The sequence below is a fragment of the Strix uralensis genome, chromosome 1 (assembly GCF_047716275.1).
Source record: "Strix uralensis isolate ZFMK-TIS-50842 chromosome 1, bStrUra1, whole genome shotgun sequence".
Taxonomy (NCBI): domain Eukaryota; kingdom Metazoa; phylum Chordata; class Aves; order Strigiformes; family Strigidae; genus Strix; species Strix uralensis.
In genome coordinates this window covers 22448401-22468402 of record NC_133972.1, presented here as the reverse complement: position 1 = coordinate 22468402, position 20002 = coordinate 22448401, and the positions used below count along the sequence as shown (strand labels likewise).

General features: G+C 42.6%; 1 long non-coding RNA gene across 1 annotated transcript; it reads left to right on the top strand.

The window, feature by feature from the left end:
- The first annotated feature begins 1806 nt into the window (after positions 1 to 1806).
- On the top strand, positions 1807 to 18957 carry LOC141953174 (uncharacterized). The gene is made up of 3 exons (XR_012631874.1): positions 1807 to 1898; positions 11196 to 11338; positions 18784 to 18957. It is a non-coding gene; the product is annotated as an uncharacterized LOC141953174 (long non-coding RNA).
- The last annotated feature ends 1045 nt before the right edge of the window (positions 18958 to 20002 follow it).

Here is a 20002-nt window from a genome sequence, read left to right as displayed (position 1 = left end):
ACCTCTGATAACATATTTCTGAGTTAAAATGGGACAGCTATATTTCAGACAAGCCTGCTGCTTACCCTGGGTTTTCTTGGGCTGTTCTGAGGGAAATCAGAGCATAGCACACCCTAAAGAATCAGATTTGGGCGCATTGTTTTTATGACCAAGAGTATGTTGCTCCACAAAAATAGTTTACTACCTTGTAAATATTCCAAAAGTATGTGTCTGTTCAAGATATGTCTGCTGCTAATACTTTAGGCAGGTTGACTATGTCCTAGTTCATGCTTGCTAGACTACACGATTATCAAATCTTAAAGCAACCAGTGTTTCTAGCCATATTTTATCCTAGAATGTGGTTATCAGCTCATATCTATGCCTTATTTACACTAGAATTTAACATCATGTATGCAAACTTATGCTAAATCCCTCAGCTAAAAACCAAGTGTCAGCATACATTAAAGCACCTTCATCTTGTCCAGAATATTCTGCAGCACTTTAACTGCATGATGATGCCATGGCAGTTTCTGACCTAAGAGAGATGAGTTCTGAAGCAGCACAGGTGAGACATGTTTCACTTGACTGCAGCAGGCTTCCCCAGAGAGCACTACAGCACATCTTCCAGGCTTTTTCCCCCATAAAGGTACAATGGAGGGGACAGGATTTGCTAGTGTCTGCTTTTGGCGTGCCAGGTGAAGTGCAGAGGCTCTCACAGAAAGAGGAGGAGCTGCCAGAGTAGCAGGAAATTCCACTTTCCCAAGTGTTTCCTAATTAGCACTATTTCTGAAGGCAGAGTACCTAATCCCAGGGTGCAGGACTGACCTGGTTACTGAAGGAAGGCATTGGCTAATCCTGGTTGCCCACTGTTTTCCCTGCTCTGGAACATACTTATTATATGCCCACATAACCAGGCTCTGTACTTCTTTTCACTCAGAAATGAGCCAGCCAGGACTCAGAGAAGCACCCCTGCCCAGCTGGTGATGTTTGATGGGGTATCCATGCACAAGTATCATCATTTCATATAAATACAAATACAGGTGCCAAAGGGGAGCACAGTGCTCTGCCTACAAAATACACCTCTGCAAGCGCTCCAAAAGCCAGGGCCCACTCATGATGTATCTACAGCCAGCAATTCAACCAAGCTGAATATATCTTAATGCCTGTCAGCTAGCATGATTATCACATCTCAGAGATCACATCTGCCTCCCTAGGCTAGGGATTATCAACCCAGCAAGCCCATGGTTCCCACACTTTTAGGAGACTATTCTCTTTTCTCGCAGTTCACCCCCTTTCTCACCCAAATGCCATAAAACCTGCACCTGCAGCTGGGGCAGCAGAAGATGCTTCCCATCGCCCTGTACCCACAGCAGGCTCTGGGCCACAGCTTGGAAACACCCCTGCCTTCACCAGGGGGCTGCTCACCCCTTGAATCTCTGAAGTGCTCCCTAACGTAGCCCCAGTCATGCCTGTCAGTGCTGCACTGAGCAAAGCAACCCCCAACCCTGACTGATTTTATCAGACCCATCAGTCCCCACCAATAGCATCTCCTGGAAAGGCATTTTCAGCAGCACCCGCATATAAGGAAAAGCACCGCATGAGCCCTTCTGCCTGGCAGAGAAAGGCTCAGGAGCCTGAAAACATAACCAGAGGAGGCTGTGTACATCTTATCTGGGATGCCAGAATGCTGCCTTTATGAGCGGAGCCCTGCATTATCAGAAAAGAGGTTATTTTCAGCTTCTTAGCTCACCCTCTGGAGTGGTGGGTGACCGGTGCTGCAGGAGCTCGTTTAGGAGTCAGGAGATCGAGAGCTGCAGCAAAGCAGACGGGGATTTCCGGGAACGTGGGGTCACCCTACATCTGCACCAGCCTCTCTGCACGCTTCCAGCGGCAGAGCAGAACAGGCTCAATGGAATCAGGCAGGTGCCATTAAATTACGATAATTTAAAGCATTTTTTTGCCTAACCTGCTAAGCTGCTGACTTACCTTTTTTTATCCCCTGCACCAGAGAAGAGAGGGAATGCAATAGGGAAAAATAGACATAGATGATATTAACACCAGGATTGTTTTAATACCTGTAATAAAATTCAATTCTGCTCAAAAAGTTAAATAATTTACCACGTTTCTATGCACAGTGTGCTAAAAAATACACAGTTAAAGCAATAATTTATTCTTTGACAACAGGAAACAGCTGATAAAAGAAAATCTCTTTTGTTTTGGATTTACAGACCATTTCCCATGTGTTATGTTTGCTTTGGCTGTCTCTCTGGCATCCGCTGGTAGAGATGAGAAGGAGGGGAAAGCAAGGGTGTTGCTCAAAACACAGGACCCCCAAATGCTGTTACTCATGTTGTCTTCTGCATAAAGGTAGCAAGGATCCTCCTGGACCCCTTTCCTCCTCCCCAGAGCTTTTTTAAAGTAACTGTTTGAGGCTACTGTCCTAGGAGAGCTCCAGAAACTCTCTGGAAACATATCACAAGCTTCCTGGGAATAGACAGGCTAGGAAGTCCATAGTCTGGAGACAGAGGAAAAAAAAAAAAAAAAAAAAAAGAATAGCCTAAATAAACCAGTATGCAATTGCTCCCGTGTGTTACTCTGCAATCCTTTTGTGCTTGGTCAGTGGTTTTATTTCCTAAAGGAAGCACCCCTCAATGACTGTCACACTCATGTCACTGGCCATCTAGCCTCCCTTTCCCTACCTGAAGAGAGATCCTCCATGTATTTTGGGTTGTGCATACCCCTGCTTTGCTGCACGGCCAGGGGAGGCCTTGCAGTTGCTCCTTCACAGCACCTTGGGTAAGAAAACTCCTGCCATGTGCTGAAGTTGTACCTGTGCTCCCTGCTGCTAGCATTGGGCAAACAAGGCAGCCCAGTGCCTAAGGAGTCTGGAGACCATCGCCTCAGACAGGGCTCATAAAGGAAGGGAAGGATTTCTCATCTTTTCTTAATTATGAACAAAGAGGCTTTGAGACTGCTTTCTGTTTGGTTCTTACCTGAGGAATAACAGGACTGCTAAGTCTTGCGTTGGTATTTTGTTCTTTCTTTTCCCCTGGAGAACCCTCTGGAGGTCTCAGAGATGGGAAGAAGCAGGATATTGAATCTTTTCTGCCCAACAGTCCTTACAGGCTGAAGGACTCATGAACCCTAAGCTTGTCTGTGCTTCCTGACTCTTAAGAAAGACTTGCAAAAGCTATGACCTTTACATGCAGGCAGGAACCACCAAAAGGTTCTGTTAAAACACTTTCATTTTCCAAGCTTCAGGGATTTTAAATATTGTGATGCAGTGATAAAGTAAATGCATCATGTATTTTAAATTGTCTGAGATTTCCACTGTAGACCTTAAACACAGTGCTAAATAGGGCAAACAAAAATAGCTGTTACTTTGACAAGTGCTTATTTAAAGCATGTTTTGTCAGCATTGCTGCCCTGGTTATGACAGGGAAGTTGTCTAGAAATTGCATAATTACCAATATTAAACGCAAAAGCAAAATAGCACCGCACAATTCAATAATGGAGCGGGTCACGTTTGCCATGGCTGTTGCAGCCTCTATTAAGGCTGCAGCAACTCTGTCTCAAACCATGGCCTCAGGAAAAAGCCACGCTGCTGCTGCTCCTCATTTGCTCTCAGCCCAGGAGGTTGCTCTGCTCTCGGCACTCAGATTGCTGCACCGGGGGAGACGATAAGGACACTATTTTCTCGCTCATCCGCATGCTGCTGAGAGAAGGCAGCATTGCTGCCTTTGCTGCTCGTTCTCCAAGCATCCGGCACTTGTCACTGGGCTCTTAATGGGCTTCAATATAATAGGAGTGGGGACTGGAGAGTGAGGGGAGAAACAGTCCAAAACCATTAGGAGCTCCTTTTTGCATATAATAAAATTTGTAACAAGTTCAGCACCTGAGCTTCTGTGGAATAAAAGAAAATATTCAGTGCTCTTTCCCTCCTTCCCCTTCTTCTTGCCTTGCCTTTTCTCATAGTGGAAAGGAGGTGAGAGAAGATGAGCAGCTCAGAGATGTTTTTTTAATCATTTGATTTCACAGACTTTGTGTTGCTTAGGTACCACTCATCTTCCTTCCGATCTTTAGAGGCACTTTCAGATGGCTTGTCCTCTTATTTTCTATCAGTTCAGCGGGTCACTTGAAGGGCCTATCCATGTCATAGGTTTTTCAGTCAGACCATAGAAGGAAACATTACAGCAAGCTCCACATCACCTTTCTCCCCACCTCTTTCCCTTCCAAGGTTTATTGCATGCACCAGGGCAGGTTTCTACCCACAAACACCTCTTACACATTTCTTACTTATCTGAATGCAAGCTCAGTATCAATCTGCTCTGCACTTTAGTCTAGCTCATTTACTTTCAGGAAAAAAACATAGGGAAACTGAGCAGGGAGCTCTGGCCTGCTGGTGAAGATCCTCTCTCGCGGTGCTGCTTACCTGGTGTCTTCACTGGGAAAAGCAGCAGCAGGGTCAAGACCCTCTGAGTGCCGAGGCACGAGCACTGGAAGTGACGGATTTGCATTCAGCATCCACCAGTGCAAAAACTGCTTTAAGTGACTTGGTCAGCATCACATACAGATGAAGTGGCAGGGACGGATATGCCATCCTGTAGTTGAATTCCTAAGGCACCATGTAATCTTCTCCCTTCTTGTAACCTGCTGCTTCATGGGCTGCATGTCTTCCAGTTACAGGAGCACTTGGGATGAGGATCCTACAGCCAAGGGCTTTCTTCATAATACAGTCTTCATTAATTTTAACAGCAGAATCATCCTGTGCACTACATGAGGATGGGGACTTAGGGAAAAAATTAGCATCATCATTTAATTAAAGATGGATCATAATAATAAAATCTGCACAAAGGGACTGGCATGGGATTATGAAGAGAACCTTAATTGTGGAATTCCTCCTGTTTGACTTTGAGTCTCTGATTTTTCCATCTCAACATAACCTTTTTAACAATTTTGGCATATAATTTCCAATTAAAAAAAAAAAAAAAAAGGAAAGACTGAAGTGTTATCATTCAGCTTCACATTGACACCTGTATGTGTCATCAGCAAAGCTGGCATCTCCTCTATCCAAGATTCTTCTCGCTTGACCTAAAGGATTAACTGATAGCAATGACAGGCTGCACTCTAGCCTGCTCGCTGCAGGCCAAATATGAGGGGAGTTTGGCTAAAACACTCTCCTCTGTAGTGAGCATGTGCAAACTGCAACTTTTCAGAGGCCTAGAAATTAGGTACATTTTCTTCGACAGTATAGTGATATCAGACTTTTGGTGCCTGCTTCAAATGAGGGGTACTGCCAATGCTTTCTAAAGATACAGTTTCCAGCCTTTTCTTTTTCCATGGTTGAAACCCTTCTTTTTCGTTATGTTTGGGAGAGCTGAAATGTTTCAGCTGAAACTACCTATCAAATAAAAAAACCCAAAAAACCCATGCTTCAGAAGACATCTGAAGACAATTTCACGCTGAACAGCCAAAGCTTGACAAAAGTTACACAAAACTGAAAACAGGACCTTTTCATCTGAAACACTGGATGCCTTTAATAATCAACAGTGCTCCTCAGTTGCTTGGCAGGCAGAGGATAATCATCCTCACTTCTTTCAGCAAAGCCTTTTAGACCTACTGGTGAAAATGAAGAAACTGTCATCATCACCAGTCCCATCTACAGTGATTATTAATATTATCTGGAAGAAAAGCAGAGCTTTGTTCACACACAGGATTTCCTAACAATGAACCTATATACGACATCCCATACGTAAGAGTAGACCTTCCCTCTTCAGGGGCCGACAAGCATGTTGCAGTCAAGGCTCTGTCCTGCAGGCAGCACTTGCCAGGCAGCTGAAGGTTCTGGAAAACACACTCCGGCCCTGACATGCCAGGCTTGTACGCAGGGCTCAGCCTGTACTGCTGCCAGGTGCCTTGAGCACCCATTCGTGCAGCGGTGAAGGACCATGAGGGATTCAGGCAGTAGTGAACCATGCCCCTCTGCCTCTGACAGCATCCTAAATAGATACTGGTGAAGATGTAAAACATTGCCATTTGCATTTCTCAACGGGTACAAACAACAGAATGGCACGAGGCACCTTGGGAGCAAACAATCATTTGTGTGTAAATTATTAAGAAAAACATCTAACTCTGTTTCCAACCAAGATGATTCAAATATTTTTATTTTTGTGGCTGCACAGATCCCTTGCTTTCTTTACGGTGCTTTTAAATTCAACAAAACAGAGGAAAACTGCTCACGTTCAAACTTCTTGACATTATTGTCAGTTCATTTCCACGAAGCTGAAAGCTGAATATTATGAAACAGCTCAGGAATGCTGGACATAAAGGGAGATTTCCTTTTTTTCCCCTTCAGTTGAAATATCTTTTGGCAATAAATCCCCGCCGGAAATGTGCTTTCCCTGATTCCCTGGCTTAATTAGCTCAAACAATGTAAGATATGTAACACTGACCACCATGGGAAACCTGATAACAAAGAACAGTGATACAATGCAAGCCTTTCAAACAGATGCAGCCAGTACCCTGCTAAGACAAAAGTGGATTCTGTGCAGTGTCAAGCCTTTTTTTCCTTCACTGCTGCAGGAGACACTAGCACTACGGTGAGACAAGTTAATCTTTGCCATGGTTTTCCCCAGTAATGATCTAAAATTGCCAATTCCTCTGTAGTATGCAGGTCACACATTAGTATTTTTGTCAAGGAAGAGACAGCGACTAATGCTGCAGCTCCTCGGCACTCAGGATGCATTCACTGCTATTGCCATAGGGAAAACTATGAGAAAACTGACCCCAAAACTGGCTGCTTATGTGGAATCGAGCAGCGCTCCTGGTTGGCAAGACTGCATGTCCTCACATGCTCCTTTCTGAGAGAGCTGAGGCTACAGTTTCCTCAGGATTTCTTTCCTGAGCCACCCTACCCCCCTGCCCTTGCTAAGCACTCAATCCCACCCCTGCATCATCCTTCAGCAATGGTTTGTGCAGATGGATGGTAAGCAAGAAAGATGTGCTGACTCGGGTTGTGAATATCCTTTTTTGTTCTTGCCTTTCCTTGCTGCATTACTGCTAGTGGGGCAAGTTCACCAGTGTCAGCCCCTGCTCAGTGTTGGGGTACCGCGGTAGCTGCAAATCTGAAGGAAGAGTGGAGGATCAGGAGCTTGAGCAGTGGGTGAGCAAATGACGATGGTGCTTGCAAGAGCCAGTAACATCACTGGTTGTGGTAGCAGCAAGAAATACAGCCTCTCCTGCAGACAAGCAGAACTGGGACCCTACTTAGGTCAGAACAAAATTAATGTGCCGTTGGGGTCTGGATTGGTGCCCACAGTGTGGATAGTCCCAGCATACATTAAAGCTGCTCTCCCCTAATATAAAGATGCCAGAGTAGAAAAGATGCAATAAGCCTGTTTTCAAATTTATAGTTTATAATTTTTAAGTGTAGACATATTTACAGATTTCCTTTTTCTTTTACTTGCGTTAGAAGCTTGAGTCTTATCACTTCTGTTCCCCAAAACACTCTGTGGACATCAGAGAACTGGCAGGATTATAATGTCACAGGGACACAAGTAGAGAAGTTCAAGTAAACATAAGAACAGGGATTTCTTAGTCAGAGCATTTATAGTTTGCTGCTTCTTTTGCTTTTGTCATTACCTGTGTAACTCAAATGCCTTGCAGGAGGATGGCAAAACGACTTTGGCCAGATCCACCTGGAAGAGCTCTGTTGACTCAGCAACGTCCATCAGGGACATGAAACTGGTCGGAGAGCTGACCTCCATCTGTGCCTGATGCGCTGGGGCCAGACACGCTGGCAGGGCTGTGCTTTACCGGCTCAACTTGTTTCACTCATGCACAGGTCCAGAAGCACACTGCTACTGAAAGTGTATGCCCTACCAGCACAGGCCTTCCCGTGTACACCTGGCCCTTCAGAAAAGGTGAAAAAGCTCTATATCCAGAAGAAATCTTCCAGGAGGGCTTCTAGACAAAACGGGAACAGCAAATCCAGTCAGGACAGGGTCTAATGACTTGTATATTCCTAATATAATATCAGGTGGAGTTAAGAAAGCCCAACAGCCATCTCTTGGGCTTCTTTGTTCATTGTGAAGAACCAAAGGTCACAGGCTCATTTTTCTCCTGTGGGTTGCCTTTGAAGCGCGGGTGTCATTGCTGCACTGTGGGGCCCCATGTAGAAGGTCCCACTTGATCTGAATCCATAGGTGGCTAGCTCTTTTTGGCATCTCTGGTTATCACCTTTGTATTACAAGGCCAGTTGCGATCTGACTGATCTGTTAAATAAATTAGATTCATCCCTCTGGCTCTGCTAAACCCCAAGTCTAGCCCTCAGCTGGGTAAAGCACAGACACTCCAGCTTTATTTATATTAATGTAATTATAGATAGACCAATATTGAAATGGCCAACTTGCACTGTAGGCAAAATAAACAAATGCTTCTTTGGTGATCAGTGCATCATGGGTTTTTTTTAATTATAGCCTGCATACTAACTCTAGACCATACTTAGAAAACGTGACAGTCTTAGTTCTCAGAGACAGTAAATGTTGCTCATTTTCCAATGTATCAAAGTGAGAGAGTCTACAGAGTATGAAATTACTTTATACACCAAGTACAAAAGTATTTCATACACCAGGTATTGAATCTCAGTCCTACAAAAGTCATTGGCAAAATTGCCCCTAACCAGCAGACAGCACTTCAGTCTAGGATAGCATGTGTGTGTATGCAGTGAACAAAGCTAAGAAGTCTAAGGAAAGAAAAAGCAGTATCAGGAACGTACAGGAGATTACAAAATCTACCATGTCTATCATGAGTGCTGAGCAGCAACACATGTCCTGCATCCGGTTCTCCAAATCAGTGTCATACATGGCTGCAGCATCACTTATAAAAAGATCCCAATTCATGGAGTCTTATAGAGCTTTTATTAAATATTGTTTAATAGACACAGTTGTGCTTAATTTCTACCTATAGAGTCCTTGGTTTCAGCAGAGATTTTGAAGATGTTCCTATTATCACTGCAAGTCTGGAAACAAAACAAAGATGCAGAGCTCCTTCTTCATCTACTTTTCCAGTCTGGCAACCGACTACACTGCCAGTAGAATAACGCCAAAACCCTGGTTTTATGCGGAAGAGATGGTGTGAATATTTTCTTTGGTTTGCCTCCAGAGGGGATAACACTCTTCTTGGGATTTGGGTCTGACTGTTCACTGTTTTCTCAAAAAGAGGTCCCCCAGGGCTCTGGCAGAGTTTGGTTTGTAACGTCTGAGGCTCTGCATCTGGAGATCTGCCAAGACTCTGCCTTTGGGTGATACACGCTGCCATTTAATGGGAATCTACCACCCCCGCCACACACACAGTTTCAGGCAGGAGGAGCTACTTTTTCTGGGAAAATTACTGCTACGCAGGCACACAACTGTTGCGTATGAGCAGTCACACAGCTGTGGGATGCATCAGATCTATCGGGCATGTGGCAGATGGTTGGATGCCTCTTGCACAGCAAAACTTCTGCATCCTATTGCTCACATCTGGGGTGGCTCTGTACCACAAGTTCAGTGAGTTCATCTGGGCCTGGCATGCCTGGAGCTGGTGAAACAGCTAACCCTTCGAATCACTGCACAGCACTCTGTCATTGTCACCAGGCTTCCCATGTACTTGGCATGATGACTCAATTAAACCAAGATTTTCAGTCTGTTGCCTGGTGTTTCATTGGCTCAAGTTCACTTGAACAGACGTCTCCAGAAGGTCAGCTCAGGAAAGTAATGAAACATGAGCCAGTAAAAAGTGTGCTTGCCTAGGGCACTTTTGCCAATATAACACAAATGTGCACAGGGCAACTTCACCCTCGCTCAGTTCAGGTAGTTGCACAAAATGGAGAAATGTCAAGGAAGACTTTGAATAACTGTAGAGATTATGGGGGAAAAAAATGCAAGAAACAGGTTCCTAAACTAATAAGCATATATCTGTATTTAGCCACTAAATTACATGATGTGATTTTGCCTTCAGAGAAATTCCAGTTGTTTTTTTCTTGAAGTCTGCAGTTGGCTAAAGGAAGACAAACTCACTGAATCTTTTTAACTGACTTGTGTTATTGGGGAAACTAGAATATTTCAGTACTTCAGTACTTCCAAACAAATTTATAGAGAATAGTCAAAATGAAGATCTGTTACAGACTTAAGTCTTTCTGGAGATACACACACTTTTCTTCACCTGGTATACTTATGCTGTTAATTTACCATGCAGGCAGAAAAAACATTCAGCTTGCTGGAAAAGTGCAGACAGCACTAAACTTACACAGCAACTGCTTCTCTGGTTACAGTAGTATAGCACTGGTGCTGAAGGAGGCAATGGTTGGTGTACTTAGGAAAGAAGGCCTCTCTAAAACCAAAGTGACTAGCTGAATTTTTTCTTTCTCTCTCATTCATCCCAAAGGGAAATCTAAGGTTTCATGCAAGCTATGGTTGCAGATATAAAATAGCTCAGCCTCTTCTACGTGTGCAGAAAGTCTTATCCTGTCCCTGTAAGATTATGGTCTATCCCTAGGTAATCACTGAGCCCAAACTCAAGAGATGGCCAAACCGGACTGCCACAACATCAAGGAACAGGCTCCACTGACATCCCAGGGAGTCAGCCCAAAGTCTCTCAGCTGAACACCCCAATCTTTCCAAACATCAGGGCTATAAGTTATGTGGCTCATGTCCGTGCTATATATACATGTATATATGCATCGTTACTTTCTGTTAGTGCTAGCTTCCATCTCTTTTAATTAAGTAAGTCTTCCACTCTAAAGGACAACTGATTGTCACAGAAATTATTTTTAATGCTTTCATTTTGTATGTACCTGTGTCCACGTAACTCCAGGACTCCTTCCACATTGCCAACCATCATATTTTCAAAATTAAGCCTTTTCTCATGAACGCTGCACAAGGACAAAATCAATCTGCCTCCCATCACACTATGTGAATAAAACTGAGGCTGTACGATGATGCCAAACCACATGTTTGTGGAAACATTTAAGCCTTTTCTTAGCTCTCTTGGACTGTCTTGAAATTCAAACACGTGCTTAAAATCCTTTGCACTATTGCATTCTTGGAGGTCAAAGTATTAATGGAGGAAGTGGTCAGAGAGCAGTACTGATCTAACAGGTCTTATATACTACACTAAAAATATTGGTAGATCTCAAAGCCCCTCACTGATTTGTTTTAACTGTCTCCTTTTGTCAGCTGGCATTTTGAACAGCTCATGCTTCCAAGATACTGATGAGAAAAAATGAAGAATACAGTTGATGAGATACAGGGCCCTGAGCCTGTAAGGTGCCCCCTGCAAGCAAGATGTTAAACCCCAATGACATGTCAGCACGGAAAAGGTGAAAGGTAGACCTGTGCAAGCTCCACTTACCCAGATCAGATCTGAAACCTATGTAGGAGTCATTGCCTCATGGCACTGTACTGATGTCAGCAAGCAGCAACTTTATTTAAAGTAGGGCTCTCATTCACATTCATTGAGTAAATGTTGTTATTGCCTCCCAGCTGTTTGTTACCACCCGTCTGCTGGGCTACGATCTCCTGACAACAAAGTTGACAGGAGAGAACTGGTGTCTGAGCCTCAGCCATTATAATTTAGACACTGCACAGTCTAGCACCTTAACATGAACCCTCCCTTCTTGGTGGCTTGAACTAAATACACAATGAGGTACAATCTGGAGTGGCTGAGGTGTAGGAGCATGCTCCCCACTATTACTTCTGTCCCAGAGAGGTAATTGTCTAATGCCAAAGTACCCTGCTCATGTACGGAAAAAAAAATATATGTAAAGCAATAATGAAAAAGTTCACAGCATTTTACACCCAGCCACTGCCACTTGTTGACAAATAAAAGTGAGTGTGATGTGGGCTCTACTGCAACACTCAACAGGTAGTCTCCCACTCCTCCCAGCCCACACCGGTGGGACAAGCTTCCGTGGGCTCCCAGTAAAGCTCTGCTACGAGCCCCAGCACCAACTGCTGAAGGCACAGCCAAACCCCCACCAGCGGTGGAGACTGTGTCCAGAGGCTGCTGTCCCTGTTCAGCAAGGTCCTACCCTCCACAGTGGTTTTACCCCAAATCACTCCAGTTCAGATGTGTTGGTTCCCATCCTCTATCAGACCCTTCTTCCATGCACTCCCATCCGCAATGTCCACAGTAGCACTCCTCAGTGATTCCAAACACCAGGCTTGCTCTTCAAGGACACTTTTGCCAACCGCTTTAAAACAATGCAAACTTAGGCCAAGAGCTCCATGCTTTTAGATGCTGCCATACCTTTTGGAGTCATTACTGCTGCATAGTAGTAGTAGTGGCATAGAGTACTTTTATTATGGAACTCACATTTGTATTTTAAATGTTCTTTCCATTTCCCCAGATCAGGCTTGGATTTTTATTTTATTATTTCAGTTTGAATATTGCAATATTTTTTTTTATTATTGCTGCTAATTATTACTTAGTTCGATTGGTTATTAGGTTCATCACTGCTTGGAAACTTCTGTGTTAGATCTGGTCTGATAAATATCAAAAGATTTGGATATTTTTCCAAGAGTTTTGAATATGCAAAATTGTTTATATTCCTGGAAAGGAATGGAAGTTAGCATATGAAAGAGGAAGAATCAGACAAAGTAGGACAAATTAAAGGGCAGACTCTAGTACCTCCCATCACTGGGAGAATTTCCTTAAAACTGAGACACAGCATCCTAGTGAGTCTGTTTCTACATAGCTTGTGTTAATTTAAAGTGTTTGTGTTACACCATTACCCTTTATTATCAGGCTTTCTGTAATGGTCAGTGTTACATATCTCAAGCCATGTTAGCTAATTAAGTTAGGAACTGCAGTTTTTGGAGTGATATAACAGATTATTCCCACAGTATTTCATCATCTCAGACTCTGGCTGTACTTAGGGAAAAAGAATTAATCTTTGAAACTGGGTCTACTTTAAGTCTTCACCCTGACATCTGTGTAAGGCCTCTTCTATAGAAAGAATTGAAGAAAGGGGAAGCCCTTTGTTGGGAATCTTAGACCTGTTGATGGTCAAGTCTTTTCAGCACAGCCTCATTTAACTCTCCTGAGAAGAAAGTTAACTGACAGTGTTGAGAGTGCTGTAGACAACAGCCAAGTGTGTGTCCCTCCATGGCCAATGAGTGTGCAGGTGCCTCTATCCCTTTGATGGTGGTCCCCAACAGAGTTGCACAGGGCACCCACCCAGGGCAGCCGGGGCAAGGGAACAGCTCTTCTCTTACCACCCTGCTTGGGCCTGGGTTGGACTTGAGTTGGGTTCAGTTGTGCCATGGTCACACTAGGTCCAGGCAAATGCAATGCTGTCATGGTAGACTGGACTCCAGCATGCCCCATGAAATGCTGAAGATGCTTAAGGGAAAGAAAACTAAGTCTCAGGGTATCCTTACATATTTGGTACTGGGTTTGTATAAGGAAGAGGGTATGAGATGAGCTGGATCAACGAAGAAAGGTAGATTTGTCTTGAACAATGAAAACTCTTACAGTCAAATCTCCCTGTCCATCTGGGAAATCCAGCTGAAGAAGGAAGGGACGTACCTCTGTGTCATGGAGACAGAGTAGCACTCTCGAGATTCCCCCAGTGCAGTTGTTGAAGTTACACAGAGTTGTTTTGAGAAACTTTATGCCCAATTCTGGCTGCTCACTATGGCTATTGAAGAACATTTGGACTTGAATCAACTTTTTGAAGAGCCACTTTTGGATGTATTCAGATTTTGTATCAGTTTTTCTTTCTGTAGAAAAAAAGGCCCACAAAGTCTGGCAATTTAAAAACTTTTCACACAAAACCACACTTTTCAGTGAATAAGTTTGCACCAAAAATTTACCAAGGTCTAGCATAACCTAAGTGTAACTATGCAATTTATGTGTAAATTCTGAATTTTATTTTAGTTATTTCTGCGTAGGAATGCCAAGTAATTAACAGCACCATCCACTAAAGTATAAATGTTTATTTCACGAAATGCTCAAGCAGAACTGACATCAGTTGACCATTTCAAATATCCCATAGCTTTTCTAGCTTTCCCCGCCCCTCCCCCCATTTGATTCTTAATGCTGGGGAATGCTCCATACTGGGCAGTGTGTGCACAGAGATTATAAACAGTCACGGTGTGGTTTGCTTGCTGATACACAGTTAATTCAGTTGTCTCCTTCAAGTGAATTTACATCCTTCCATCTTCATAAAATGCCTTTGCATAGGAACTGAGGACATGTATCAGTTTGATTACATGAGAAAAGGCAATCCAATCTGATGAATTAATCTGAAGTAGAAGAAATTTTGGTGCCAGGAACATCTCTATCTTCTAAAATGGAGCTGAAATGTGGATTAATTGTGTTTCAATATATCTGGGCAAAGCAGCAAACTCTGTTCAGCTTCACAAGGGCAACTTTAATGAATTTTCCCTCTAGGTACAAATGAGTGGAGAATTTTTCCCTGCATGACAGACACTTTCTTTTTCTGCAGTACTTTTGTAACCACCAATATCTGTGTACCTTATTTCAACTTTTGCAAGAATTGGACAAAATTGCTTCACCCATTAGAGAATGTATAATTCAATTGGATTCATTTTTCAGTTTACATCATTGGTAAATCTAGTTTAAAATACATTACATATAGCATAGCCAAATATAGCATCCTGAATTGAGAATGAATTGCAATTACTAGACTACAGTTTTCTCCCAGCCAATCCAACACCCATACTAAAGCATACTCCCATACTTGTTTTACTTGAGACTTAATTATTGTACATCCTAAATATGCCATATTCTACTTCTCATTTGTCTATGAATAAAGGCTTAAAGAATCTCTTTTCTGGATTATTAAGGAGAAGATTTTAAATTTCTAAGCTGTAAATATTTGTGAAAATATTTGATCCAAAATAACATATTGTACATTAAGCTATAATGAATAAAATTCCCATTATTTCTGATGCTGATGGTAGACGGATGGAATTTAAATTCAGACATGTTGGTAATTGTCAATTCCTTCCTCCCCCTTGAAAATCAATGAAAATGAAACCCATCATTTATAATCCACATTTAGAATTGTGCTTAATAGCTGATGACATGATATGACCTATGGGGAGAAAATAACAGAAGGACTCTCAACTTGAAGAAATTCAAGCCTAGACATCTAGGGAAAATAATCCAAAACTCAGTTATTCCTCAGAAGGGAAAATGAGGAAAGTAATGCTGAAAGAAGCCTGAGGGTGATAGTAGAGAGTGCATTAAATGTGACTGAGCAAAAAAAGAGAAAGGGAAATTTTTGGCTGCAGATTCAAAGACATCACCTTCTGGAAAAGAGAAGAAAAGATTCCACTCCATATGGCTTTGGTGTGACCACACCAGGAATACTAAATTCACTCCTGGGTACCTTATTAGCATCTAAAAGGGCAGGTTCAGTGGAGAGCAACAATAGTGTCTAAGGGGTTGTCTGGGCTGACTTTTAAGGAAAGATTAAAATAGTTTAGGGGTGGATTGGGGCACCTTTTGTTCCTGTGGAGTAGCACTTTAATTCTTATGCCATCCTTTTCCCCTACATTTTAACAGGCCTACTTACAGAGCAAAATATTATGGGCAAGTGTGTAAAAGTCTGGCCCTAAAGATATATGTATCGGCTAAGCAATGAACAGAGGAAGTTCCAATAGACATCTATGTATGTTGGAAGGGTTATTAACACCAGTGGGCATAACTTGCAACAGGATGATATTTTTAAAGGCAAAATGTAAAAGAAAATGAAAACTTATTGACAGGTCTGTTAGGGTATTGATTACTCTCATAAATGAAGTGATGCATCTCTTGATACATTTAATACTACACTTGCAAAGCACAAGTAACCGTACTCAAGGGAGTAATCCTGCACTGGACAGAAGATGGACTAGATGGTTTAGTGGGTTTCTCTTATTCCTACTTACACTGACTTAGAAACTTTAACAAGAGACATGGAGTTACAAGACAACCTGGTAATAAATACACACTGCTGTCTAATGTATTATTTGGCCAAAGCCCAGATAATTCCTGAAGTACACCTCAGGGCCTCATACTGACTCCAGTGCTAAATATCTTACAGTCCCACCTCTGCCTGGCCGGGGAAGTGAAACATTACACAGTGTAAACAAGAAGTCAGTCAGTAATCCTGAGCTGCAGTCTCTAATGGTAATGTTGGGGAGACTCTTTGGATCTGCTAGAAATACTGTTTAGAACAGCTTTGTGCTGGGTTTAAGTCTACTAAAACCTCCCTGCCACTGTTGCTTTCACAGAGTTTCTCTGCCATGCCCTCTTCAAGTAGCGCCTTCTCCTTCCTCCTTAGCCAGGCGCAGGGCTTCCATCAGGACGTGGATCGTCACCACTTCAGTCAGGGAAAGAAGTTCAGATCCTCTGACAGATGGATCTGCTACCCTTTGATACTGCAGACATTCAGCAGTGACGGTAGGCATTGGCCAAGTAGGGCTCCTGCGCTGACCCCCCGCAGTCCCACTGCACCCCATCACAGGATGCTCATTGCCTCTCCCAGGATGCCCTCTCTTCTCTGGCACTCAAGCAGGCTTTGTTAGCACCTTCTGCGTTTTAGCAGCATGGTTTATTTTCCCTTCATAGGTCATTAAATCTCTATTGATTTCAAGCAATTGGTTCTCCACACTGTGCAGACTTTGTTATAAATTACTGACAGGGGATGTGAGTTGGTTTGGCTTCCCATCCGGTGTATTTAGCAGCAAGTTTTGAGTGTACATTTCTCCCATTGCTCTTGTTGCGGTCCCCACACAATGACAGCAGCAGTCCTGATTTTCTCCAGAGCTGAGAATAGGCAAATTCCTTAGCCTGGGCTCCCGAGGAGAAGCCATTTCATATTTATTCATTCTCCCTCCTCTCAGTGCAAATTTACTCTCCTCTCTCCCTCCACCCTGAAAAAACACATCCATATTAAATTACCACTTTCCAAAAATAGCCTAGGAAAAAAAGGTGATAGATCCTCTCACTTATTTTTTAACTGCTTTAAGGCAACATGATACCATCTCTCAGCTGTGAAATTACCTATACTGTGAAACTTTGCTTCCCTGAAGAAGAAGGTCCTCTCTGTGAAATGGAAACAGTGCAGTGAGCTTTTTTTTTTTTGCTTTCCACAGCCCTTTGTGTAGCAAATATTGTGTTGTCACTGCAGCCTTTTAGCAGCTTGTAAAGCACTTGCCCTGGCCAGAGTCAGGCCTAGCAGCCAGCATCCTTCAGGGCTTACTGCAAAGATCAGCTTTATGGAGGGACCTGAACTGAGATCTACATGACTTTGGATCAAGTTTGGGTCAATGAACCTGCAGCAATCTGGCAAGAAGAGTTTCCATGCCCTGTTTCTCCTTCAGGGACATCTGCAAACATTTGTTTCTTGTTACCAAACATACATTTATTATGACAGTTTGTAACAAATTTACCAGTATTCATCCTTAACTATTTCTGTCATATTTTCTCTCCCTTTTACCATCTTCGCAATTTAAAATATTCTTAATGTTTATTTTTAAAAAGTCAAGAATGGATGATTTACAAACAGCAATGAAGAACACTCTTCTCCTCAACAGTGTATATGTCTGCCATATTCATTTTACCACTCTCCTTTCTCATATTCTTCTTACCCTCACTCACCAAACACATGATGGTAGCAAACAGTGCAGAGAGAAAACAAAATAAACATGGAGAAAAGGAATGAGCAAGAGACAGAGAAAACCCCAGGAACTTTCTTCTGAGATATTTAATAAAGTAAGGGCTGTGGTAAGATAAACATCGTACTGATTCCATTCAAAAAGTAAATCTTTCTTTCAGAGCAACCATAGCCAAGCCAAAGACAGCCAAAAATTTCTGCAGCAGAAATTCTGGCATAGATAAAGAAATACAGAGAATCAGGAGGAGATGGAAGAATAAAATTTAGATTTACAGTGAATCTTCAGAGCTTGAAGACTCACAGCAGAAGGCAGAGATGAGCTTCCAAGCTGGTCCATTGACTGGGGAAGGAGGTGCAGCTGCCATTCTGCAGGCAGCAATAGATCTCTTGTTATCTTGGATATTAAGTTCTTTCATACAGACACTGTTGCCCAGTGCAATGGGCTGTTCTTGAAAAAGAGAGTTTTTCCCTGGAGCTCCCTGGGCATCTGATCACCCCTTCAGAGAGGTCCACTGGGAATTTTCATTACCATTTGGACAGAAACCACAATTATGCAGACTGGACCTTAGTTTAATATTGTATTAAGGTAAGCGCAATGGCATCATCCTGTGACAAACATTACGTCACCCTTTTAACTAGTAATGTTTTCAATGTATGTATTTCACTAGGCAACAGACTGATAGAGTTTTTGACCTTTTAAAGTCACATGAAACATTTACCGCTTTTGCTATTTGAGAGCACTACAAAGGTAGTCAGCCCCACGAATGTGAGATAGGAAAGATTCACATTCACTTTAGGTGTTATTCTGTGTATCTGTTATACACACAAACATATACACCCTTATATAGGTATATACAGAAAATTACACACAGAGACCTGCTGTAGAGAGGGACTGTATATATATAAAATGATTATAAGTATTTGTCTCTCACGCCCATCCTCAGTGTGTGCGAGCGCTACAAACTAGACGTGACATCCCAGACAGGAATGATGCAAGGAAGAAATATATTGCATTTATGGAAATCATTCATTTTCCTTGTCTGGGAACCTCTTGAATATAAATAATATTTTCATTTATAAATTTCAAAGCGCTGTCCTAAGAATGGGTAAGAATCATTATCTTCATTTGACAGTTGGAGAAACAAAGAACAGACTGTTTTAAGCAGCAGTCTAAGGTCACATGGAGTCAATGAAGTCAAACCTCATCTCCTGAGCCTGACTGTCCCTCGAGAGAGCATACCAGAGAGCACACCACTCACAACTTTATCAGCTGAAACTCTTCAGCACGTATGCTAATAGTATTGGCAACCCTGAACCTTCACAGATCAGGACTGAGATTTCAAATGATCAGTGGATTGCTTTAAATGCATAAGATTAAAACCCCCAAATAAATACATTTGTGTTTCTTCTATTCATCATCTGTTATCTGAACCTTTGGATTATGCTAAAGTAGTGGTTCCTAGGTATTTCCACCACCAAAATATCCAGGCATCTTTCCTTAAAAAAAGGGGGAGCAGGAGGGGGAGTGGTACTAAACAACAGTGCTACATACTGTAAATAATATCTGGAGAGTTGGCAAAAAGTGCAGAAACCATACCTATTTCTGGCACACGCTGAAGACAGCTCTCCTTATAAAATGATCTCCCCACCCCAAAAGAAGATCTTACTTTCAGAGCCGCAATAGTTCCCAGTGATGACTTCTGAGGCTGGTAAACGTCCATCACCACCTTGATTTGGGTCCTCCAGACCTTATTAAAGGTGCGATAGCTCAGGGCAGAGCTCGGACTACACCACAGACGTCTCGGGTCTTTCTGAGCTGTTTGAACACAGCAGCTGATGTGGCCAGAGCACAACAATTTAGAGCAGGGCACACCCCAGCTTTCTTTTGCAATCAGAGCTCTTCTTCCCCCAGTATAAGCCAATTCCTCCTGTTCAGGTTGGTAATGTGGGGTCAAAGCTGCCACGGCCACATGAAGCAGAGTGCTGGTCCAGCCTGAGCTCATTCCTCCTGCTCAAATTTACTGGTGGGTTAACTCTGTACCGTGAAGCTTTACATCAGATACTGTTTATCTGCATCCTTCTTACTTCATGCCAGCTGAAATTCACAACTCTGAAGCTGGTGTTTAGTTTAGGGCTTTTTTTTTCCCTCTTAAGACCTGTCTTTTTCAAATGTCTCCAAATTAGACAATCGCTAGGGGCACTGATGGTTGTTTTCCTTTTAAGTCGGAGGCACTGTTTGCTTTTTCAGTTCCTCAGTTGTTTTATCTCTTATTATGTTGAATCATTTTGAAAGCTGTATCTTCCATTTAAAAGTCGTATCCCATTATCTAGGAGGGAATTTGAAAAGGTCGG